The sequence below is a fragment of the Lutra lutra genome, chromosome 5 (assembly GCF_902655055.1).
Source record: "Lutra lutra chromosome 5, mLutLut1.2, whole genome shotgun sequence".
Lineage (NCBI taxonomy): Eukaryota > Metazoa > Chordata > Mammalia > Carnivora > Mustelidae > Lutra > Lutra lutra.
Window position 1 is genome coordinate 117,884,249 of NC_062282.1, and position 22,633 is coordinate 117,906,881.

Here is a 22,633-nt window from a genome sequence, read left to right on the forward strand (position 1 = left end):
GATAAGAAAAAATGGGCTCAGAGATAGAAATTTACAAGGTATTCTTTTACACGGGGTATGTACATTCACATGAATATTTGTATATATAAACATACATGAAATTTACATAGTGAGACAGCTAGGTTAAGGAGCACTATTCTCATGTTACTGAATAAACAACATTATAGTAAGTCAACACTGCCATATTTAATAGTACAACGTGATGAGGTGTAAGTTATGAATTTAGCAGGCAGACCAGTGTAGAGCTAACGTGAGTTATATTACATGTGAGCTTGGACAGCCATGACCCAAAGTTTATAGCACTGTGTTTTTGTGCAATTCTGTACATTACTCTGAAGATCTTTACAACGAACAATTCTGTGAAAAATCATGTCTCCTCTAGGGGTGTTTTTGAGGGTATTTTGTTGTTAAATCGCGGAGTGTTTCTCTAAGCGGGGAGGAAATCTCAAATGATTTCAAGAATGGTTCTCTATTGCCAAGCAATTTGGAGTTTATCTAAGCGGGGGCGGGGGGGGGGAACAGAAAACAAACAAACAAAAAACCATGAACTACTCAGCTCAGGTGTATCTTTAAAAATATTTTCTTCTGTTAATTGTTAAGCTGTACAGACCAAACTTGGGGCTATACCTGCAGCAAATCTGTCCCCTACCACTGTTAGGTTTTTTTAAATCACAACTGCATGTCCATCTCATCCCTTTGTACTTCTTGCTTTTTAAATCTGTTTCTGTGGTATTCTATTTTACTGTCTTCTGTTAGACCAACCAAATTTCGGGATCCTAAAAATGTAAGTGCATGGAGAATTGCGGGTCGTTGTATTGGTTTTACCACTGTAGCAGAAAGCTACTTTTCCTCTTCCCTCCATCCAGCTATTGTGCTCAAGAGACTCTCATTTCATACGTGCTCATGAGTATGTGTGTGGGGGCACCCCTCCAAGAGGTGTGACTCACCAAATCAATTAAGGTAACTAAAAATAGGCTAAACAAAGGCTCAGTGTGATGTGAAAATTTATCATTTGTCTAGGAGTATATTTGTTCAATATAGACTGTCAATCTGTATAGAAAGTAGAGAAAATTAACTGTAAATAAAACCTTAGCTAATATAAACTGAGAAGCAGTTGTAGTCTTTTCAGCACTTAGAAACAAGTGTATTGTACAAAATCTCTTCTCATAAAGGCTTAGAAGTTCCAACTATTTTCCTTAGACTCAGATAATAGAGACTTTTCAGAAAGAACAAAGTTTTTCATTAAATTTGCAATTAATAATCCTATTTATGCTCTTTTTCTGAAACTGTAAAGTAATTTTTCCTGAAGCTCACCAGAAAACACATTCTCAATCTCCAGGTTTTCTTTCAAAAATGATAATAGCAATACTTTACATTTTAAGAACACCATTATTTTCCCTTTTAATGCTTTCTTCCATAGAGCTCAAAGCATTGCAAAGTGCTCTTAAAAAAAAAGTTATATTCATGTTTCCCTTCCTTTGATCCTGATGATGAAATGCAACCACCTCTATGGTGAAATACAGCCACTGCTTATGACAGTGAATAACAATTCCATACAATTCACAAGAAATAACATACCCAATTAAAACTGTAAAGGGGTCTTAGAAAAACAGACTTTAATTAGCGAAGCTGGAATGTAGCCAAGCAAAAAAAGTACCATGAAAAGTGGTCATGACCTCATTTTAACACTCTGTCTTATTCAGAAGACCACATCTAGAGTAGCCCATTGCATCAGGCTGACTTGGGGCACTGATTGATTCAGCACTGAATAAATGGGAACAATGTCACATACTTAATCATCATCTGCATTTATCAAAGCAGTCAAAGATTTTCCTTGACGAAACTTCTCCGTCAGTTAACGATCCTGTGCATGTCCATTCAGGACTCATGGAACAACACCAGGTCTACCTCCCCTTTCATAACTATTCTTTGGTATGTGTTATCAAGTACAAAAAACCTCAACAATTTTTATGCAGTATCATAAGATCAAAGACCAAAGTATTTTCAGCATGCACATACAGTATTCAAAGACAACCATCTTTGATTTTGAAAATAAAAATAACATTTCTAGAAATGTCAGAAGCTAAATATCACTAGTTCCTCAATCTAGTCATCCAGACTCATTAATTTTGTGCACACAGAAGGTAAAGTAGCAATGGAGAAAAAAGACAGTGAAGGCAAGATAAGCCCCCTATTGCACCAATTATTTTCAACCTAACTCAGTGAGAATATTCTGATTTTATAGAGTCTCCTGAGTTCCTATTTCTAAATTGCAAGTATATAATGAAATCTGGTTGGTATACAACATTCTCTATTACTGCATTTTAAAATATAGTATAGGGTTTTCATTCTACTTTTCTCCTAGTAATTGCTATGGAAAAACTAGTTTCCATATGTTTGTCTCTTGCATGATTCCATGACAAGGATCTCCAGGATAGGATTATAGCATTCATTTCCAATTACCCACTTCTCTAACAGCTTTATCACCAATTAAGTCCATATTTCTCTATTCTGCAATGGCTCTCCCTGCCAAGGTGGAGGAATGGGCTGGCCTTATCAACGGTTGACATTCATCACCACTGACCTGAATAGGTAACATTGAAAGTAGCCACACCTCAGCTACCAGAGTTTTTGTTTGTCATGTACAAGAAGTCCAAGATATTTGAAAGCTCTGTAGCTCTCAAAAATCTGAACCACTATATGAGAAGCTATTGGTTTTTAAGTGTGTAATATTTTTTCCCCCTTTAAAAAAAAAAGATTTTATTTATTGGAGAAAGAGAGTGAGAGAGCAAGCACAAGCAAGGTGAGGGGCAGAGGGGGGAGAGAGGCAAGTGAACTCCCCACTGAACATGGAGCCCAAAATGCGGGTTGATCCCAGGACCCTGAAATCATGACCTGAGTCCAAGACAGATGCTTAACCAACTGAGCTACCCAGGCAGCCCAATTATCTTTTCCTTCTTCCCAACATTCCTTTGCCTGACTGGTAACAGCCCTGGGTTCAGGAGGTTACAGTCTGAACACCCCACTCCTATCAAGGATTAAGCATGTGACATGGGCTTGACTCACCTTTCTCTAGGGCAGCTCTCGATTTCCCTTCAGATGACAAACTAGACAACTTCAAAATCACACCATCTCTGTGACCAACAAGAGCTTCAAAAAGGTGAAGGGAAGGAATGACTAAGAGTGTACAAACACTGGCAAGTCCTTGAATCTAGGCTACTCTGAGGCTTGCTTAAAGCATGTTTTTCCTTTTGGTTGCTCACATCAATAGATCTTTCTTTACAACCATTTCATTTGCCAAATCATGTGAAGTCTCTGCAGCTATTAATTTTCTGTATACTATGGACGGATACTGTGCTAGAACTCGGTTTCCAGAGCTGTGCTGCTGTGCTATGCAAAACCACTATCAACCCTATCCTCACTGATGTTAAAACACTCACAATGGAGGCAGATCAACAAATAAATAAAACTAGTAGTATATGACATGTTAAGAAGAACATTTACATGGTCATTGCATAGTGAAAAATAGGGAAACATACTTAGAAAAAATTGGGAAGTTTTCACTAAGAAGTTGTGAGATCAGGGGATCTGGTTGGCTCAGCTGGTAGAGTACACAATTCTAAATACATAAAATTTAAAAAAAACTGCTAGTAATCACAAGTCTGAATCTAGAGTCTGGGTTCTTCACCAATGTCTTATTAAAAAAGGAAACCATACTTGCTGCTTAATTTCAAACATTACGGGTACATATTATGTAGAAAGAGAAAAATCCCTTTTTAGTGTCAACTTCTCCATTACGTGTTTTTAAGGTTCTGGTATATGGATTATTGTCCTGTACATGTACAATCATGCTATTTAACGGCCTATGATACTACATATACCACATACTCATAAATGTACCTATGATTTACTTTGCCCCAAAGACAGTATTTGAGATACGTAGTTACTTACGTTTTAAAAATAAATGCTATCCACCTTGAATACCTACCCCCTCGATTTGCACAGAATGGTATACAACCACACCATTCCTTCTTTCCAATAAAGGTTTATGTGTGTTAATTCTTACACTCTTAGAATTTCTCTTCAACCCAACTGCCTCCTAAATAATCCTTTCTTCACCAACTTTCTCCTCCTGATGTTGAGGTAGTAGGCGAATTTATGTTAGAGCAACAACGGTTTGGAATTAAGTTTCTAGTTTTCAACTAGGAAAACTATCCTCTTTCTTTATTCCCACTCCTCCTGGTCTCTCAGTTATTACATGGATGGAAAGTGTATCTGCCTCTTGGAAGCTCTTAGGTTGCATGAATAAAAAAAGTAAACAGAAACCACAACTACTTACAGAATTACTGCTGCCTGCCACCCACACAAGCCGCACCCTGGAGACTCAATGGTGGCTAACAGCAGCAGGACTCAAAGAACTAAACATGACCACAGAAAAGAACACATCGTCTCATAATTTCTGTGGTTTTGTCTGTTCTAATTACTGAAATTATTGCAAAGAGGCATGAAGAACAGTACCACTGGCCTTTCCATGAATGGGTTTGAAGCTACTGGCAAATATGTTTAAATAATGATTGAGAAAAATTGGAGTTTTCCTTAGCTACATGTAAATCCCAAGAGCACTTTCTGTGTTAGTAAGGAATTTGATTTAGGGGAAACATCTCAGCTTGGGTGGCCAAAACAAATGTTCCCAGGAGCTTGCTGGACTGGATGTCATTACATGTAAAAGTCTATTGCAAAACTCTCAAGGTTACAATTAAGTCAGTGCAGAGCCTTGGACCGCTAGGAAGAGGGACAATTCACAGAGGGCTTGAAGATGAGCACATCGTCCGACCAAAGCAGATATCTTCAGTGTCGCTTTCTCCACAATCTCAAATTATTATAGGCTTCAAGATTTTATTTATCACTTACACTGTAAGATGCAGCCTGTAAACTAGAAAAAACTCTTGTCAGTCATCACTCCTCTCGCTCCTGCTGTGACTATTTGCAATCTTCACAGGTAGGAGTTCTTTTCTCAGGTTATTATTTTCCAAAAAAACTTTCTAGAATCACTCATTTCATTTTTTTTAAATTATTTTTATTAACATATAATGTGTTATTTGTCCCAGGGGTACAGGTCTGTGAAGCATCAGGCTTATACATTTCACAGCACTCCCCATAGCCCATACCCTCCCCAATGTCCATAAGCCAAGGTTGCAAGGAACCCATCACTACATAGTTCATATGCAGCTTCTTTGACAAAACCACCACAAATCAAACAAGTATCCCCACAAATACATACATGGTTTCAGAAGCATCTTGCAGGACTTCCGCATTTCAGGGTACAAGCTCATTTTTCCAATTCGTCTTGACCTTACAACCAAAATACGTATTTATCGCTTTTAGTGCTTTATTAAAACCTTACTAGGAAAGATGACATGAATGGTCTTGTTTCCACCTCACAGTGAGCATGAGGAAGCTATTGTTGTTGCCTTCTCTTCATAGATGAGAAAACAAAATCTTAGCAACATGACCTTAGCTACAGTATATAAAATTATCAAATGGAGGAACAAGGATTTGATTCCATAAAGTCCTGAGTCCAGATGTAACCAAGTGTCACCAAGTACCTACTAGAAGACTTACATAGATCTGTGACCACTAAGAAAAACTATTGCCTATAGAAAACAAAACAGAAAAAAATCTCTGAAAAGATCTTACGCATAGAAGTCCTTGGGAAAGTAAAACTTAGTGCGACTCACATATCCCATTGAAATGGAAATGGAATTTTAAATAGAGGATTGCTATCACTTGATCAGATGCTCATCAGTGAGAAGAGCAAAGAAAGCAACTAGAAACATCTGCATTCTCAATACATGTCCACCAATAGCTACTTCTCCGAGCTTGGCCCTCAGGGTTGGTCTCCATGTGTAAAATGGAGTGGTGGGCAGGAATTTTGCTTGCAAAGACACTTCCCAATGCCAAATACAAAATTTTAAATCCAATTACTTTAATCTCAAACAAATGGACAATTATTCAGCCCTATTTCTAAATCTGCAGAAAACAAGAGTAAAACAGTAATGCCATAGGGGATTAAGTTGTATCTACTCATACATTCTGGGAGCATTAGTTTAGGGACCCATATTAAAGAGCAAGATTATTGCACATCTTAGAGTTGGTTTCTGTAAACTAGTACAGTCAAGTCAAAAGACATTGCCTCTATAATAAAGAATAAGAAATAAAGAAACAACCTTTGATTCCATTTCTTTTAGCTTAGTGATTTTTAGGTTTGTTTACTATGTGCCAAACACAACTTAAAATTAAAGTAATAATTTAGAAGTTATTGCTTTAAAGCAAAAGAAGAAAGGGGTCTCTGCAGGGAAGTGTTTCCCTAGAGTGTTCCTAATACTGATTAACACTAGTTTTTGAAATGTTAATTAGTTTTGAGCTTAACAGCTAGTCATTGTCTAAAAGGGCATGGAGCAAAACTTTTTCAAAGTTTGGACTAAGGAGTATTTAACTCCTTAATACCAAAGACTGGCCATTTACTCCATTGCTGGCCACTGAACCATGAGAATGCCAGGACTGATTAGCTATGGTGATTAGCAGACTGACATTAGGACTAGAATCACTTGTCTTTGCTTACATTGGCAGAACCTTAAGAAATGTCCAACTTTTATTAGTGCAACGCATTTCATTTAGTAGTATTATGGAATGCCTATTTTAAAACTTTCATCGACTGTGAATAGGTTTCACATGATTGATACAATTTTTGAACTAATATCTTGAAATTACTCTATTTTAATTATTGTCTTTCCCATTTAATTGGTATAATGGTAGAAAACTTAGTTTTTTGTTTCTTAAGTTAGATCTAGGAGACTGTATTTATCATTTTTTTCTAAACCTGTGCCATCTAAATTTCACATTTTCCTATAACTACTCAGTAGAGTAAAACACTGTTAAAAGAATGTTCACCACAAACTTCATAAAAGAATTTGCATAGAGAAATGTGGCTTGATAGAAAATCATTAACATCCAAGACAATGGAAATAGGAAATATATTAAGAATTAAACATTTGCTTACCTTATAAATGTTTGTTTATAAGGCAAAAATGCCCAAATGTCTAGATGATCAAGTATATGAATTCAACATTATTTTCTCCGTTTTACTACTCAGGAACAGAGACTTAGAAATTTACCGCAAGTCTTAGCACTAAGTGATGTAGCTTCTATTTGAAGTTGCCATTCCTACTACTATAATCTTCATTTTGCATAAACACACATTAGCAGTTTCTTTATTTTCCTATTTGGAAATAATTCATTTTAACAGTTTTTGGTACAAGAATCTATTCTTCCACAAATGAAAACACTACATGGAAAGAAGTATTTTGTTTGAGAAGATTCTATTTAAGTATCTGTTTAAGCTGATGAAATACTAAAAAATATACGCTATATTCATGAGATTATAGCATAGAACTGGAGGACAAATAAAGCCAAGTGGAAGAGTTTGAGAAGTACATTAATATTGGCAAGGTGCATAGTGCTACCCAAAGACACAGGTAGAAAATAAAGGAGGGGCCAGAAGAGATGATCATGTCATGAGAGTGGTATTTGGAGGAAACTATTCTATCAGGCTAGAATTTGCTGAAAAAGCCATGCCTGGAAGAAAAAGTGAAACCAGAAATTAGGGATGATGGGAAACTGAAGCAGAACAATACAAGGGGAATAAAAAGAATGACTCAGAGATCTTATAAGAAAAGATCCTCAAATTCACCTTTAATGGTAGTCTTTTTATACAAGCCTTCTTAGTAATGTTGGATTTCTTTCTTACCAAATCACATGTAAGTGAATTTTTAGTTTTTCATATTACTGTTCTTAAGCCTTCTGGGTTGGGGGGAGCATTAATGCATTTTCCCTACCTCTTCCATAGTCTCTGGAAACTATTTGTGATCATTTTCTTTTGCAGGTATTATATGCATTGTTCTTCTCTATAAAAATCTGTAAACTTCCATTTTGACCTACTTATATTTTTCTTTGCCTTCTGACATGTGGATGGATTTGTTAATATTTATTATAGCATTAATAAGGACCTGTAGAAACTGAGCCAAGCATGAAACCAGGTCCACAGAGCTCAACAGTGCAGATAGCAGGCAAAGATGAAGAGAGTGGCTGGAATGTAGTTAAACTATTCTTTAGGAACCACTTCAAGCTGAGATGCTTAAAACAAGAATAAGAGCCAAACAACACTCCACAAAGCAGCATGATTAGGTTACTTGAGCTTCTACCACCTTATCAATGGGTTTATAAGCCACATTACTGATGTACGTGTTAAGTTGGTACTTACAGCAAGTCAATCATGAATGTCCAAACTTTTCAGTGGTGGGTTGGAATGTTAAAAAAAAAAAAAAAATTAGAACTTCCAAGTTACTCAATTTCCTAAAAAAGCTATAATCTGTACACCACATTAAATAAATAGCAATTTTCTGAAATGTCTTTTTAATTTACCCCTGGCATGTTCTTCTTGCACACCAATTAAACCTATTAGCCCACACTTTGTTGAGTTTAAAATAGTCACATAAAGAACAAACCAAATACTGGAAAATCTGTTTAAAGACATAAATGTGCACGCTTATTTATGCTTATTTATTACTGTCTTTACTGAGACAGTAGTTATACACATAAATGCGTATTTAAGATTTAAGTATTCCTTTGATTTTACTAAGATCTTTCTACAGAGCTCTCATTATTAAACAACTATTTCAAATGACTTCTTTATCCTCAAAGGGACAATTTTCCAATCATTCTTGTATTTACTATTATTGGAACCAGATATATATACAGTGGGAAGACTCTGCTGTCAGTCAAAGCACAGTCTGAGTATAGGCTTTGCCACTTATGCTTATGCGACCTTGAGCAAGTTACTTTGCTCCTCTGATCACCATCTGTAACACAAAGATAATAGCATGGATTCTAAAAATGCAAATGAGAAAACTGCATAGGGAGGTGTAAGGGGATTGTATGTTGTCTTCTTGGGATAAAGCTGCCCACTCTCTCCCAAGACATTGACATATCATCCAGAAAGTCACTAATCTGCTGTCCAACCCGCTTTTCTGAACACCTCCAAAGCAGATTAATATCAGGATATACTAACATTTCCCAAGCTCAAGAAGCTTTGAATAAACCTTCATTAATGGAGAAATAACTGACAGAGGAAACAAGAATATTCTAGGTTTAGATAGTCTACCCAGACAATTTCCCCTTACAGAAGATTTATAGGGTCCTTTTAATAAGAAAGTTAGTTAATTTACAAGGAAACCAATTCTCATGGTTCCTAAGCAGAGGGGGCCAGACTTCTTCTCTTGTCCATATTTGAAAAGTGAAGCCAATCAATCCATGGGAAATTCCTTCGTAAATACAGAATCAAAGAAAAGGGGAATTGGACTGACTAAATGTTTTATCATCATCATCACGCTAAGAGAGCATAATATTGCAACCCATCTCACAACAGATGTGACTTTAATAATATTAGAAGCTGACCCTGTGGAACACTTACGTGCCACGCACCGTTCTAAGCACTTTATATTAATTAGCTCATTTAATATTTATAAAAGCCCTTCTAAGAAGTTCTATTATTATCTCCATTTTATAGTGAAGGAACTGGCACAGAGTAGCTCATTAACTTGGTTAGGATCATGAAACAAGAACGTGGAAGACAGAGAACGAATTTATCAATGGAACCTCAATTCTCAGTATCTCAGCATCTTGTCTGGACAGTTTTTGGGCAGTGAGTACTGCCAATCCCTGCCCATGATTCACTTTTTCAGTGTTACCCCCAATATGGACTCCTGCTTCAGGTTCTTTAAGGAAGTGACTTTCAATGTCCCATTTGAGTAAAAAGAAAGCAGCAATCCTACAAATAGTCAGGAAGAAGCACTTCAGGTAAGAAAGAATACTAAGTGTGTATTGTTGGATACACAGGGAAAGATTGAATCAAAGAGTATGCAGTCTAGGTCTATTCATCAACTTTATTCACAGGCCAATGTGGAAGAACTGGGAACCACTCTCAAGGCATAGCTCTACTCTGATTTCAGAATTTTACCATCCCAAGTAAATCATATGAAGTTCATTCAGTTGCAGGTTCAGGGTGGTTGCAGATGTGGTAGGCAGGGGAAGGGGCAGCCCGGGGGTGGCAGGAATAAAAGAGCAGAAGCAAAGCAGTACCAAAAAAAAAAAAAAAAAAAAAAAAAAAAAAAAAAAAAGAAGAAGAAGAAAGAAAAAAAGAAAAAAGAAAAGAAAGAAAACAGGCCTTAGCCTCAGATCCAGTTAGAATTCTGGCTCAGAATTCAGCTCTCTTATTTGTTCTTAATGTTTACATTCATAATTTCTCTAAACTTTAATTTTTACACTATAAAATGAAGAAAATAAACTCCAGAGGATTATTGTAAAGATGCTTAAGTAATCTACATAGAGCTCTGAGTTTAACCACAGAATACATAGTCCGTAGACAATACTGGGTAATTAGTCCATCTATATATACTGTGTAACTAGCTCCATCTTGGCCTCATAAGCTTCCTCCTGCATCTTCAAATTTCCCTTTCTTTAGGTATCAGTTCTGCACACATTCAGAAGACTGAGTAGTTCTATCCTCCAGAGCCTTCATTTGCCTGTAGCTGCAACTTAGCTCTTGGCTACCCTTTAGTTTAAAAATTTTCATGGTGTTCTTTTTTCACACTGCTTTCCCTCCCTCCTTCCTCTAGGTCACCCTTCATTGTGCACATGGACCACCCCACTATCTCACCCCACCAAATGGCTGCATGTGGCCCATGAAAATAGTGGCACTTCACTGGATGCACCAGGGCTTGTTAGCAGCCGTGATATGGAGAAGCAAGGAAGTCTACTTCCTTTCCTCACTTATTAGGGATCTCCTTTTATTCTGCCACTCCAGGATGGTGTGTAGGCCAGTGAATCCCAATCATACCACTGCAGCCAAAGTTTCTCCTCAGTCCCCAATTCAGATATTTGCCTCCTTCATAATAAATCTCTTTTTAATATAATCCAGTCCAATACTAAATCTTCTACTTATTTTCACAAAATGTGTCTCTCCTTCAATCTTCATCCCCTCCCCATCAGCAAATATCACTTTCATTTGAATCCGCTGCCAGTGCTTAGAAACTGACATGGTTCTTATCAAAGAACTAGCTTTTGGTTTTATTGGTTTTACCTTCCCATTTTCTCTTTCATTGATTTCTACCTTAATTTTAATTATTTCTTTCCTTCTTCTTGGTTTGGACTTAAATTGCTCTTCTAGTTTCTTAAGGTGATAACTTAGTTATGAAATTTAGACCTTTCTTCTTCTGCATGATATGCATGTAGTGTTACCAATTTCCTTTTAAGGACTGCTTTCACTATATCCTGTAAATTTGGCAAATTATATATTCTTCCTTTTTTCAAAATATTTTCCCATTTATTTTGAGACATCTTTTATCGATCATGGGCTAAGAATATGATCTGAAGGATTACAGACCTTTTAAGTTTGTTAAAGTGTATTCTACCATCCAGAATGTGAGCCACCTTCGTGAATGTTCTATGTAAAGTTAAGAATAGGACTTCAGGGGCGCCTGGGTGGCTCAGTGGGTTAAGCCGCTGCCTTCGGCTCAGGTCATGATCCCAGGTCCTGGGATCGGGCCCCGCGTCGGGCTTTCTGCTCAGCAGGGAGCCTGCTTCCTCCTCTCTCTCTGCCTGCCTCTCTGCCTGCTTGTGATTTCACTCTGTCAAGTAAATAAATAAAATCTTTAAAAAAAAAAAAAAAAAGAATAGGACTTCAACTGTTGTTTGATAAAGAGATCTTTAAATGACAATTAGATTAACTTAATTGATAAAACTATTGAGTCATTTATGTATCTACTGATTTTTTTATCCCTGATGGATCTTTTAAGGACATGGATATTGAAGTCACCAACTATATTAAGGGATTTGTCTCTTCTTTCAGCTCTACCAGTCTTTTTCTTCATATATTTTGCTGCTCTGTTAGGTTCATCCACACCTTTTAGTTCACACTGTGTTTAAGATTGTTATGTCTTCTTGAAGAATTGACCCTTTATCATTATGTAATTCCTTTATCCCTGATAATTTTCCTTGTAAAGGTTACTTTGTCTGGAATTAATACAGCTTTTCAGCCTTCTTTTAATTAGTGTTGGCATAGTTTATCTTTCTCCATCACTTTTTTTCCTCTCATCATCTTCTCTTTGAATTTCAGCTGGAGAAGTTTCTACTGACACACTTTAAAACTCACCAATTCTTTGCTCAGTGATGTCTGGTCTATTAACAAGCCTATCGGAGGTATTCTATATTTCTGTTTCAGTGGTCTTTTCTGTCCAGTAGTTCATTTTGTTTCTTAGGATTCTCATTATCAATGAGAACACTACCGATTTGTTCTTGCATGCAGTGCCCTCTTTCCAGTAGAGTCCTTAGCATATTCATCATAGTTATTTAAAAATCTTTGTCTGCTATTTTCAAGACCCAGGTCAAATATGCACTGGTTCTGATGATTGCTTTGGTTATTTTTTAAGATTTTATTTATTTATTTGACAGAGATCACAAGTAGGCAGAGAGGCAGGCAGAGAGAGAGGAGGAAGCAGGCTCCCCACGGAGCAGAGAGCCCGATGTGGGGCTCGATCCCAGGACCCTGAGATCATGACCTCAAAGAACGGCAGAGGCTTTAACCCACTGAGCCACGCAGGTGCCCCTTGCTTTGGCTCTTTAAATTGTTCATTTTGTTTTGCCCTCAGAATGCTTTCTAATTATTTGGTTGGAAGATGGACATACTATGCTAGGCAATAGGATCTGAGGTAAATAAGCCTTTAATGTGAGTATTTGAGCTAATTTGCCTATGATTATTATCTCTTCTACCTATTGCTGCCAGAGGCTTCAGATTCCTTTTATTTTTTTCCTGCTTCTGACTTTGGGCTTTTCTAAGTTTTTTTGTTTTTTGTTTTTGTTTTTTGCTTTTAATCCTTCTTTGATCACTTAAAGTGGGTTTCTTGAGATAAAAATATAGCTGAGGTTTTTTGGGGGTCTACTCAGACAACCTCCGCCTTTTACTTAGTGCATTTAAATTATTTCACTTAAAATGATTATCAATATAGTTGCATTAGTAACTACTACGTTTGTGTTTTAGTTATGTTTGTTACATCTTTTGTAATTCTCCTACTGTCCTTAGATATTAGGGGTTTTTTAAATCTCCAAGTCCAATCCATCAAAGTTATTACTCGGTATTCAAAATTATATTTTGAATTCATATTCAAAAATGTATTTTGCTCCTACCTGCTTCCCTCACCGGCAGGTTCTTAGCACCATCTAAGTCCTATTGACCTCATTTGGTTTACTGCATCAGCTTCCTAACCGCATGCTTCTTTTGTCCTGCTCTTCTCTATCATTCCCATGTTACAAAGACTAGTCAGAATCAATGTGTTCAAATGTGAGCTGTCTTGTTTCTAAAACTCTTTTTTGGTCCCCTACTTCTTTTAATAAGTTAGAACACCTTAAAATAATTACAAGGATACACGCAGTTTGTCCTCTAACCTTACAACATTATCTCCTTTCTCAAGTCCAATACCTTGCTTTCATTCAGCTCCTCATGTCTACTGAAATTTCACCTTTGGCTCTACTTTTAATTTTTTTCCCCCCTCTATTACTCAAATAGCATATCCCTCACGGAGGCTTCAGCTTTTTTTTTTTTTTTTCAAAGGATATTTATTATTCTTTTGTTCTATTAAAACCCGGTTATTTCTCTATAATTTTCTGGTTTTTTTCTGAGTCGCTACTGTAATGCTTTATTAGCTGCATCTCCAAGTTGTTTACTAAGTCACATAAAATCAGGCCCTAACTGTTCACGGCTTTCCTTCCAACTTTGTTAATATTTTGTTGCAAGGAAGGAGCTCGATACCTATGTAGCAAATACATTAAACTAAAACTATTACTATTTAAGGACTCTAAAAATATCTACTGTGGGTACCTGGGTGGCTCAGTATGTGAAACCTCAGACTCTTGATGTTAACTTAAGTCATGGTCTCAGGGGGGGTGGAATTTAGACTGCCTTCAGCTTCTTGCTCAGCAGGAAATCTGCTGGAGATTGTCTGTTCCTCTGCCCACCCTCCTGCCCCTCTTTGCCCTCCCCTCCCCATGCACTCTGGCATGCTTGTGTACTCTTTCCCCCTCTGAAATGAATAAATCTTTAATAAAAATATCTACTGGATATCTGCTACATTTTATGGACCTCTACGCCCCTCCTGACAAACAAGACCATGAAATTTGCCTCTTTTCAAAAGTTGCAGACAGCCAAAGAACAGTCAGGCATCCAGCTGAAAATGGCACACCAGCAGAGAAAAAGAGATAGGACATACATAAGCCATTAATTAAGAAGGAGAAAGGAGAGCAATTCATCCCGTAGTTAGCATTTAGTCAACATCGATATAGAGGTAAATTTTGATCTTGATTTGGTATAAATAACAGCAAAAGGGAAAAATGAAAAGCAGTGATGTCAGTTCCCACTTTGGAAGTTTCTTTAGCCCAGTTTTACAATAGCTCTCTCTATTCCTGGATACTGCTTAGGATACCATTCCTTTGCATCAAAGTCCTAAGTAGATGTCATGGAGTGACAATCGGATGTACATTTTAAATAAAAGGACATTGTTTCTGACAAAATAAGAGTATATTCAAGAGGGGTGCCTGGGTGGCTCAGTCATTAAACGTCTGCCTTTGGCTCAGGTCATGATCCTGGAGTCCTGGGATCGAGCCCAAGATCGGGCTCCCTGCTTGGTGGGATGACTGCTTCTCCTGCTCCTACTCCCCCTGCTTGTTCCCTCTCACTGTGTCTCTGTCAAATGAATAAATAAAATCTTAAAAAAAAAAAAGAGTACATTCAAGAAATTCTCAGGAGGGAGGGCAGGAAACACTTAAAATATTGGACAAAATAGAGAAAAGATATTTCTACATGTATAGATGAGCTGTCAGAAAAGTTACAAACTATTTGTTGAAGGTCACAGGTGAGTCCAAAACAAAACATGTAAGAAGTAATGGTGTTTGCTCTGGGGGATATGCCAATCTCCACCAACCTAGCACCTGTGTCCACCTAAGTACAGAGAACAGACTTGGGACTAGAGCAAGATAAATCTGGGGGGGAATACAGCATACTGTTATACTCCAGAAGGGCAACACCCTCAGTCAATGAACTAGCTAAAACCCTGCCAAACAAAACAAAACAAAAAGAATGGTAGAAATTATTTGCCTGTCTTCCTAGAGAAATTGTAAGCAGTCATGTGCATTTGAGTCCACTAATTTTAACTAACCACTTGGCAAAAAAAAAAAAAAGAGAAATTTAAATACTTTTTAAAAATTAAAAGTAAAAAAATAGTCTCTTTAATTTTGGGTGTCAGAGTCCCTACATATAAAGCAAGGGATACAAGTTTATCATCAAGTATTACTCCCCCAAAAAACAAAACAAGTAATATACTACTATGATTGAGAATCAGTTGAAATAAGTAAACAAAACCAAGAAATTCCACCAAAGACTTCAGATCTAAAGAAATAGCATGTAATGAGATAAGAAGGTATTTAGTATAGTTAAGCAAATAAAGCAAGGTATTGGAAAAATAAAGAAGAACAAGAGACCATAAAAATGTCAAGGCATAGATCATTACATGATATTCTTGCCAAAATGTTTAATTTAGTCATGAAGAAACAGACAAAGCCAGACTGCTCAACATTCTACAGTATTTTACATGCCAACTGTCCTTGCTGCTTCAAAAATAACAATGCCATGAGAGGGGAGAAAAAAATGAAGGGTAAATTCAGGATTGGAGTTTCTCAACCTCAGCACAGTTGACATTTCAGATTGCAGAATGGTTTTAGGTGACTGTCCTGTACATTGTAGGATGTTCAGAGACATCACTGGTCTCTAGCCATGAGATGCCAATAGCTTTCTCCCCACTTCCCACACATTTTAAGCAAATGTGTCAGTGAATAATGCCACACACCTGAGGACAAAATTGCCCCAGTGAAGAAATACTATTCTCGATTAAAGATACAAGAAAGAAATGACAACCAAATGCAATACAGGATCCTTCCCTGCATCTTGGATTGAAATTGAACAGTTTGCAGTTTATAATTTGGATACAACTGGAAAATCCTGAGTATTTATTCCAAAGAAAATACTGCATTAAATTTTAATTTCTTTAATTTCTGGGGATATACATGGTAAGTTATTGAGAGGTAAAATAAAACACTTGAATTTCAAATTGTAAAAAACATACACTTGTGACTGTGTGTGTGCATGTGTGTTTAATTTTATTATACTGATGTTTTAACCTTATTATAGATTGGGAGAAGATTTCTAAAGGTGAAGAACATCTATCCTATCCATTCTTCAAGGCCAATCTAAACCACCAACTCTTTCATAAATGTTTCCATCCCTATTCACAACCTACTCCTTCGACAAAATAACCACTGATGTGAACAACTATCGGAAACTGTAGTAGTCAAATCATTTTTTAAGTGAAATCATTTGAAGTGATATTAGAAATCACTTATACGCACTAACAGTATGTTGGAAAAAACACACTATAAGGAAACTGGAAGATAGTTCTAAATAATTTGAGATATAATACACAGAAACAATTAGAAAATGTGAAAAAGACATTAAAAGATCAAAGAATATAGTAAGATCCTCAATATACCAAGTGAGATTGCCAGAATTAGTAGAAAAGGTATAGCTTAGAATTTTTCAAGATTCATGAATAATTTGAGTGTTGAAAATCAAAAATCTCAATGAATTACAAGTGACTCTCACTAGCATAATGTCAAAAGATGTGTTTTGGTAGTATTCTGACTCCAAATTGTGTGGGTTTTACCACACCACAAGTCACCAGCTGGGTGTCCTATGATTCAACTCAATTCTGACACAATTCATTCACCTGGAGATAGTATCAGATCCCACAGGTTAAGAACTCAGTCCTCCAAGACTACCCATTCTCTGTCCCTGCCCCCTTTCAGAAGCAAGTGACCTGGCCTTCTCACTTACTGGCTATAGATTGGAGGTTCCAACCACCCCCTTCTTGGGTTCAATTAATTTGCAAGATCACCTCTAGGAACTCAGAGAAACATTTCACATACTAGATTACCAGTTTATTATAAAATGATATAACTCAGAAAACTCAGATGGAAGAGAAACACAAGGCAAAGAACAGGAAAAGGACACTGAGCTTCCATGCCCTTTCCAGCAGCACCTTTCTCCCCAACCATCTCCACATGTTCGCCAATCCCCAAATTCCTCAAACCCAGTTCCTTGTGTTCTTAAACAGAGCCTTCACTGTATTAGCATGAATGACTCCAACAATAGCCACTGGCAAACAATCCAACCTTTAGCCCTTCTATTCTTCCAGTGGAGAATGGGTGCAGGTGGGAGTGGGACCACAAGTTCCCACTCTCCAATTTCCTGGTTGGTTTCCCTGGCAACAAGCCCCCAATCTTTGAAGCTTTCTAAAAGTCACTTAAAAAAATTAAATTTCCTTAAAAAGTCACTTCATTAACACAAACTCACATGTGGTTTAAAGGGGTTTGTTACAAATAAAAATATCTTTACTGCTCTTATCACTTAGAAATTCCAAGGGTTTTATGAGCTCAGTGCCACAAACAGGGACAAAAACCAAGTATGTATTTATTATAAATCCCATTATCATGTTTATGAAAAAACAATCATTCCAGAAAATCATGTAAGAAGGAGTGAAACCAATGAAAATGGTTAATTCATGTAATACAAATAAATTTGGCTATTAAGACAGTATTATTTGTGGAATCAAAAAATACATAATGAAACATAGGACAGCATTACATAAACTGGGTGGGAATTTATATGCATTAAAACATTCCTATATTGCATTGATGAAGAGTGTTATTTTAATTTTTCATTTAACTAGTCATGTTAAAATTTTTAAAGGTACACTGAAACAGTAGACATAGACATGTAACTACTCTATGTTGGGGCTGATTCCACGTTAAAACCTGTTAAACCCCTAGGGCCTGCCTGGGCCTACTTAGCCATAGTGACTCCATGTTGCCTAATAAATTTTGTTGTTTAATAAATGCCTCAGCAGTTACTGATATCAGTTCCAGGTAACTATTGCTAAAACACACACCTAAAGGCCATTTTGTTTAATGAATGCCTCAACAGTTATTGATATCAGTTCCAGGTAACTGTTACTAAAACACACACTTAAAACAAGGCCAGACAGGTGGAAACATCTAATCAGCCAAAGCCACATATGTAGATGTCTGCGGTTGTGCCCTATAAAACTAGCCTGTAAGACCAAGGGGTCGTTGCTCTCTTCAGAGGCGGCCCTGGCCAGTCAGTCTGACTTCTAATGCTTGGCATAGAATAAAGCTTTACATAACTTTCACTTTGTCTCAGTCTCGTTCCCCTGGCCGGTCAGTCTAACTTCCAATGCTTGGCATAGAATAAGGCTTTGCATAACTTTCACTTTGCCTCAGTCTCATTCCTTTAATAACGGACCCAACACTCTATAGGCAAATAAAAAAATAAAATTTAGAAAATGACTAAATTTCATACGTTTAAACATTCCAATTAATGGCAAAACCCAAAAAACCCTTAATACCAAATTTAGAGAAGTGGGGAAAAAAGAAAAACAAAACAGTGATAACAAATAATTTAACAGTTATATATTGTCAGCAATTATAATATGTTAAACACTCCAGTGGAAAAAAGTAGTTTGCTAGGACGTGTAAAACACCAACCCTCCTTTCAAATACTGAATGAAAAGAGTCTAGAAATAAGGACATCGAAAAATGAGAAGGAAGATGAATGGAAAGATACATAAATCAAGAAAATACTAACTTAACAAGAGCTCCCAGAGCTATATTACTCTCAGACCAAAGAATACTTTGGGGCAAAAAACATTGTTCATGATAAAGACAGTTTTTAGGCATGATTAAAATTCTTAACTGATGATATACTAATATTTAAACTGCTGTGAACCTAAAATGCATTTTCAAAATACACTAAGCAAAAAAGTAAGGAAAACTGATAGGCAAACATTGTTAAATCCAACATGGTAGAGGGAGATAGTAAGACACCTCTCAGTGATATATAGATCAAACAGATCCAGCAGTTAGGAACACCACCACGTGGGTTAATCAACCTCAATATAATACTGCTTATGAAAATAACAACTGGAGAAAACCCTTTTCTCTCCTTAGCCCAACCTCTACCCCCTCCAACCAGGATACAGGGAAGATATACATAACTTGAGAATATAGGAGGCGAACTGAAACTCTAGAGAAATTTAAAAGAATTGGGATCATACAGAGTACATTCTCAGGCCACTCCAAGTTACAGTAAAAATCACTGACAATGAAAAACTTAAATGTTAAGCATTAAATAACTCATATCAAATAAAGAATTATAATGAAAATTAGGATATAGTGAATAGTACCTCATACCAGTTTGAAACAGGAAAAATGGTAGAGAAAAGTATTTACTGATATTAGAAAAATGAAAAAAACTTTAGAAAGTTAGAAAAATAAGTGTGAAGAAAGTAAAAGCAATAAAGTACTATTCAAATAGAAATCCATAATTAAATAAATGGAATCAATAAAGCGAAAACCCCTTTCCTGAAAAGCATTGCACAATGAAAAATATAAATAAATTTTCCCTTTCAAAAATAAAGGGGAAAATGAAGACCTAGAAAATTTAGAGTGAAAAAGGAGACATCATCGCAGATGTCATGGGTATTAAAAAGACAAAAGACGGTCATTAAAACATTAAGCTCAATAAGTTTGAAAGTGAGTGAAATGGACAGTTTCTTGAAAAATTGGAAATTATTCAACCTGACCTTCAAGAGAAACAGAAAAATTGGACTACTATGAGGATAGAATAAAGAGCTAAAAATTTTCCCATCTCAGGACAAAAGTGCTCTCAAGGGAAACATCTTGGCTGGACAAAGAAGACAACAAAGAAAGGAAAAGATGTAAACTGAGACTATGATCTCAGGTAAAATCTAACCTTAGCTTCATCCAGAGACGAAACACGGAAGCAGAATTACACAGCGGTGTCTTGAAGTGCTTTTTGTGCCTCTGGGATTTATATCTACCCCTGCATGGAGGGCTAATTACGTAACCATCTCCAGGTGAGATGACCTGGCTAGGGTCTGCAGAGGACAGTTCTTCAGAGGCCTCAGGTGTAAACCATTGGATCCAACACCCCAGCACAAGGGGATGAATTAGCTCCTAAAGGGATATAAACAAAACAGTAAAAAAACATGTTGAGAGAAGTTTTTCACCACTTGAAGTCTTTCCAAAACGCCCAGATGAAGATCCATAGCAATAGGTCCACCTGTGTTCTAGAAAAGATCTCTGATTTTGAGTGGTATCAAGATGTTTGAGGTAAATGGATCTCTAGAGGGCATCAAAACAAATCCAATTCTGAGGTTTCTATCAGTTACAGAGAGACATACCACAGAAAGTCATCTTCGTGGGGACTTCTCCCCGTTCAGAGAGAAGTGCCCGAAATAAACGAAGAGGATTTTGTATGTCAGCCTCGCAGACTCCATCCCTCCTATAACCTGAACGTCACTATTAGGTGTGAAACCAAATGGCAGGTGAGACTCCTTTATCTCAATTCCAGGTGAGACCACGGAGATCAAGAACAAAAAGGTCAGTGCCATTTCCCCTATATACCAAAGACCTAAGCCACACTTCTAAAAGTGGAGCATCAAAAGTGCTGGGGGGACCCTTCATCTAACACCCACAGACAAATAATGAAAGACCGAAGTCAACAAGCAATGGGAAGAGAAATTATTATTATTATCATTATTTTGCAGGAAAAATCAGAGAAAGTTGTAGAAGTTTTCCAGCCCCCTCTTTTAAACTATTGTCAAGCCATCCCCTTGGAAAATGGATAGAGGCTGCATCCTCCTCAATTAAGGACCACAGAGGAGGCTTAATGGGGATCACTCAGAATGAATTGCATTATGATTCCTAGAACAGGGCCCATGGTGTGCTACGATGTAATTCATATTTTGGAAATCAAAATGTGGGGTGCAGTGTGGCTTTGAGTCACAAGAGCAGAGAAAGAAATGAGAGGCATTGGAAGCAGACTGTCCCAGTACTGCCTTCAGAGAAAATCTATGTGGTTCCAGAAGCTTCAGTGAAAGCCACAGGAAAAAGCCTCAAGCTATCTGAAATGAAACTCAGCTTGAGATAGCCATGAACCACGAAGGGCCAATGGCCTCATCAAAAACAAGCCTGTGTAGCCAATACACAAGAACAGAGTAGTGGTGTTCTAACAGAAGAAGTCATCTCATTTCCCTCCACCTTGAAATGTGCAGTTAGAAGTTCTCAAAAAGGGTTATTTATGTATTTATATTTTTAAATCTACAAAAGCAGCCCAGGAGGTCAAAAGCCAGCTTTAAATGTTTCCCTAGCCTGGTACACAATTCTCGTAAGGCCCTTTGCCCGAAATCACTCTCCTCACCAGGGCAAAATACTAAAGAAATCCCAAAACAGCCTCCTGAATAGGGCAAGTAGGAGCTGGAGCAAGGAAAGAGAATCTCTGCTCATACCCTCCTCCCTATATAAGAAGTTATATAACTGTGCCACCGGCATGGTTTTTTTTTTATTGTTTGTTTTTTTTTTTTTTTTTTTTTTAAGTAATGCTATTCTTGAAACTGAGAAAAAAAAAAGGAAAACAGAGTTTAAGATTTCATCGGAAGGGTAAGGAAGAATTTCTATACAGTGAGTTTAAAGAGTCATTAAGGAAGGGAAAAAATTTTTTCTGCTTATATCTTAACAGTTTCAGTTTGTTTAATAAAATATTGTTATGAGTTGAATTATGTGTCCCTCAGATTCATATGCTGACGTCCTAAACCTCAGGACCTTATCTAGAAATAGAGTCATTACAGATGTAATCAGTTAAAAATGAGGACAGACTGGATTAAGTTGAGTCCCTAATCCAGTAGGATGGGTGCTCTTATAAAAAACAGGCGTTCCAGGGGCTCCTGGGTGGCTCAGTGGGTTAAGCCTCTGCCTTCATCTCAAGTCATGATCTCAGGGTCCTGGGATCAAGCCCTGCATTGGGGGGAGGGTCTCTGCTCAGAAGGGAGCCTGCTTCTCCTCTCTCTCTGCCTGCCACTCTGCCCACTTGTGATCTCTGTCAAATAAATAAATTTAAAAAATCTTTAAAAATTAAAAAAAAAAACAAAAAAAAGGCATTCTGGATACAGGTGTACATATATGGAGAACACCACATAAAAATTAAGATGGTCATCCACAAAGCAGGAACAAAGACCTAGGCCAGATGTTCCCTCACAGCCCTCAGAAGGAGCCAACACTGCCCACACCTTAATTTCAGACTCCTACCTCCTCAACTGTGAGATAATAAATTCCTGTTGTGAAGCCATCCAGTTTCCAGTGCTTTTGCTCTGGCAGCCTTAGTAAACGAACATGGTTATACACTGATAGAGGCGATTCCTTTTGTTTTAATTATTAATTAATGTATTTTGTTCATTTCTGTTTTAAGTCGTGGAAACTTCCCCTCCATCATTTTCATCATTTTGCTCAATTTTTTAAAGGCCTATGTATTACTTAA

General features: G+C 37.0%; 1 long non-coding RNA gene across 1 annotated transcript; it reads right to left on the minus strand.

Annotated features, from left to right (window-relative positions):
• Positions 1–570: 570 nt before the first annotated feature.
• Positions 571–18,079, minus strand: LOC125100158 (uncharacterized). The gene is made up of 3 exons (XR_007127465.1): positions 18,001–18,079; positions 15,477–15,486; positions 571–585 (listed from the first exon to the last, which is right to left on the minus strand). It is a non-coding gene; the product is annotated as an uncharacterized LOC125100158 (long non-coding RNA).
• Positions 18,080–22,633: the final 4,554 nt, after the last annotated feature.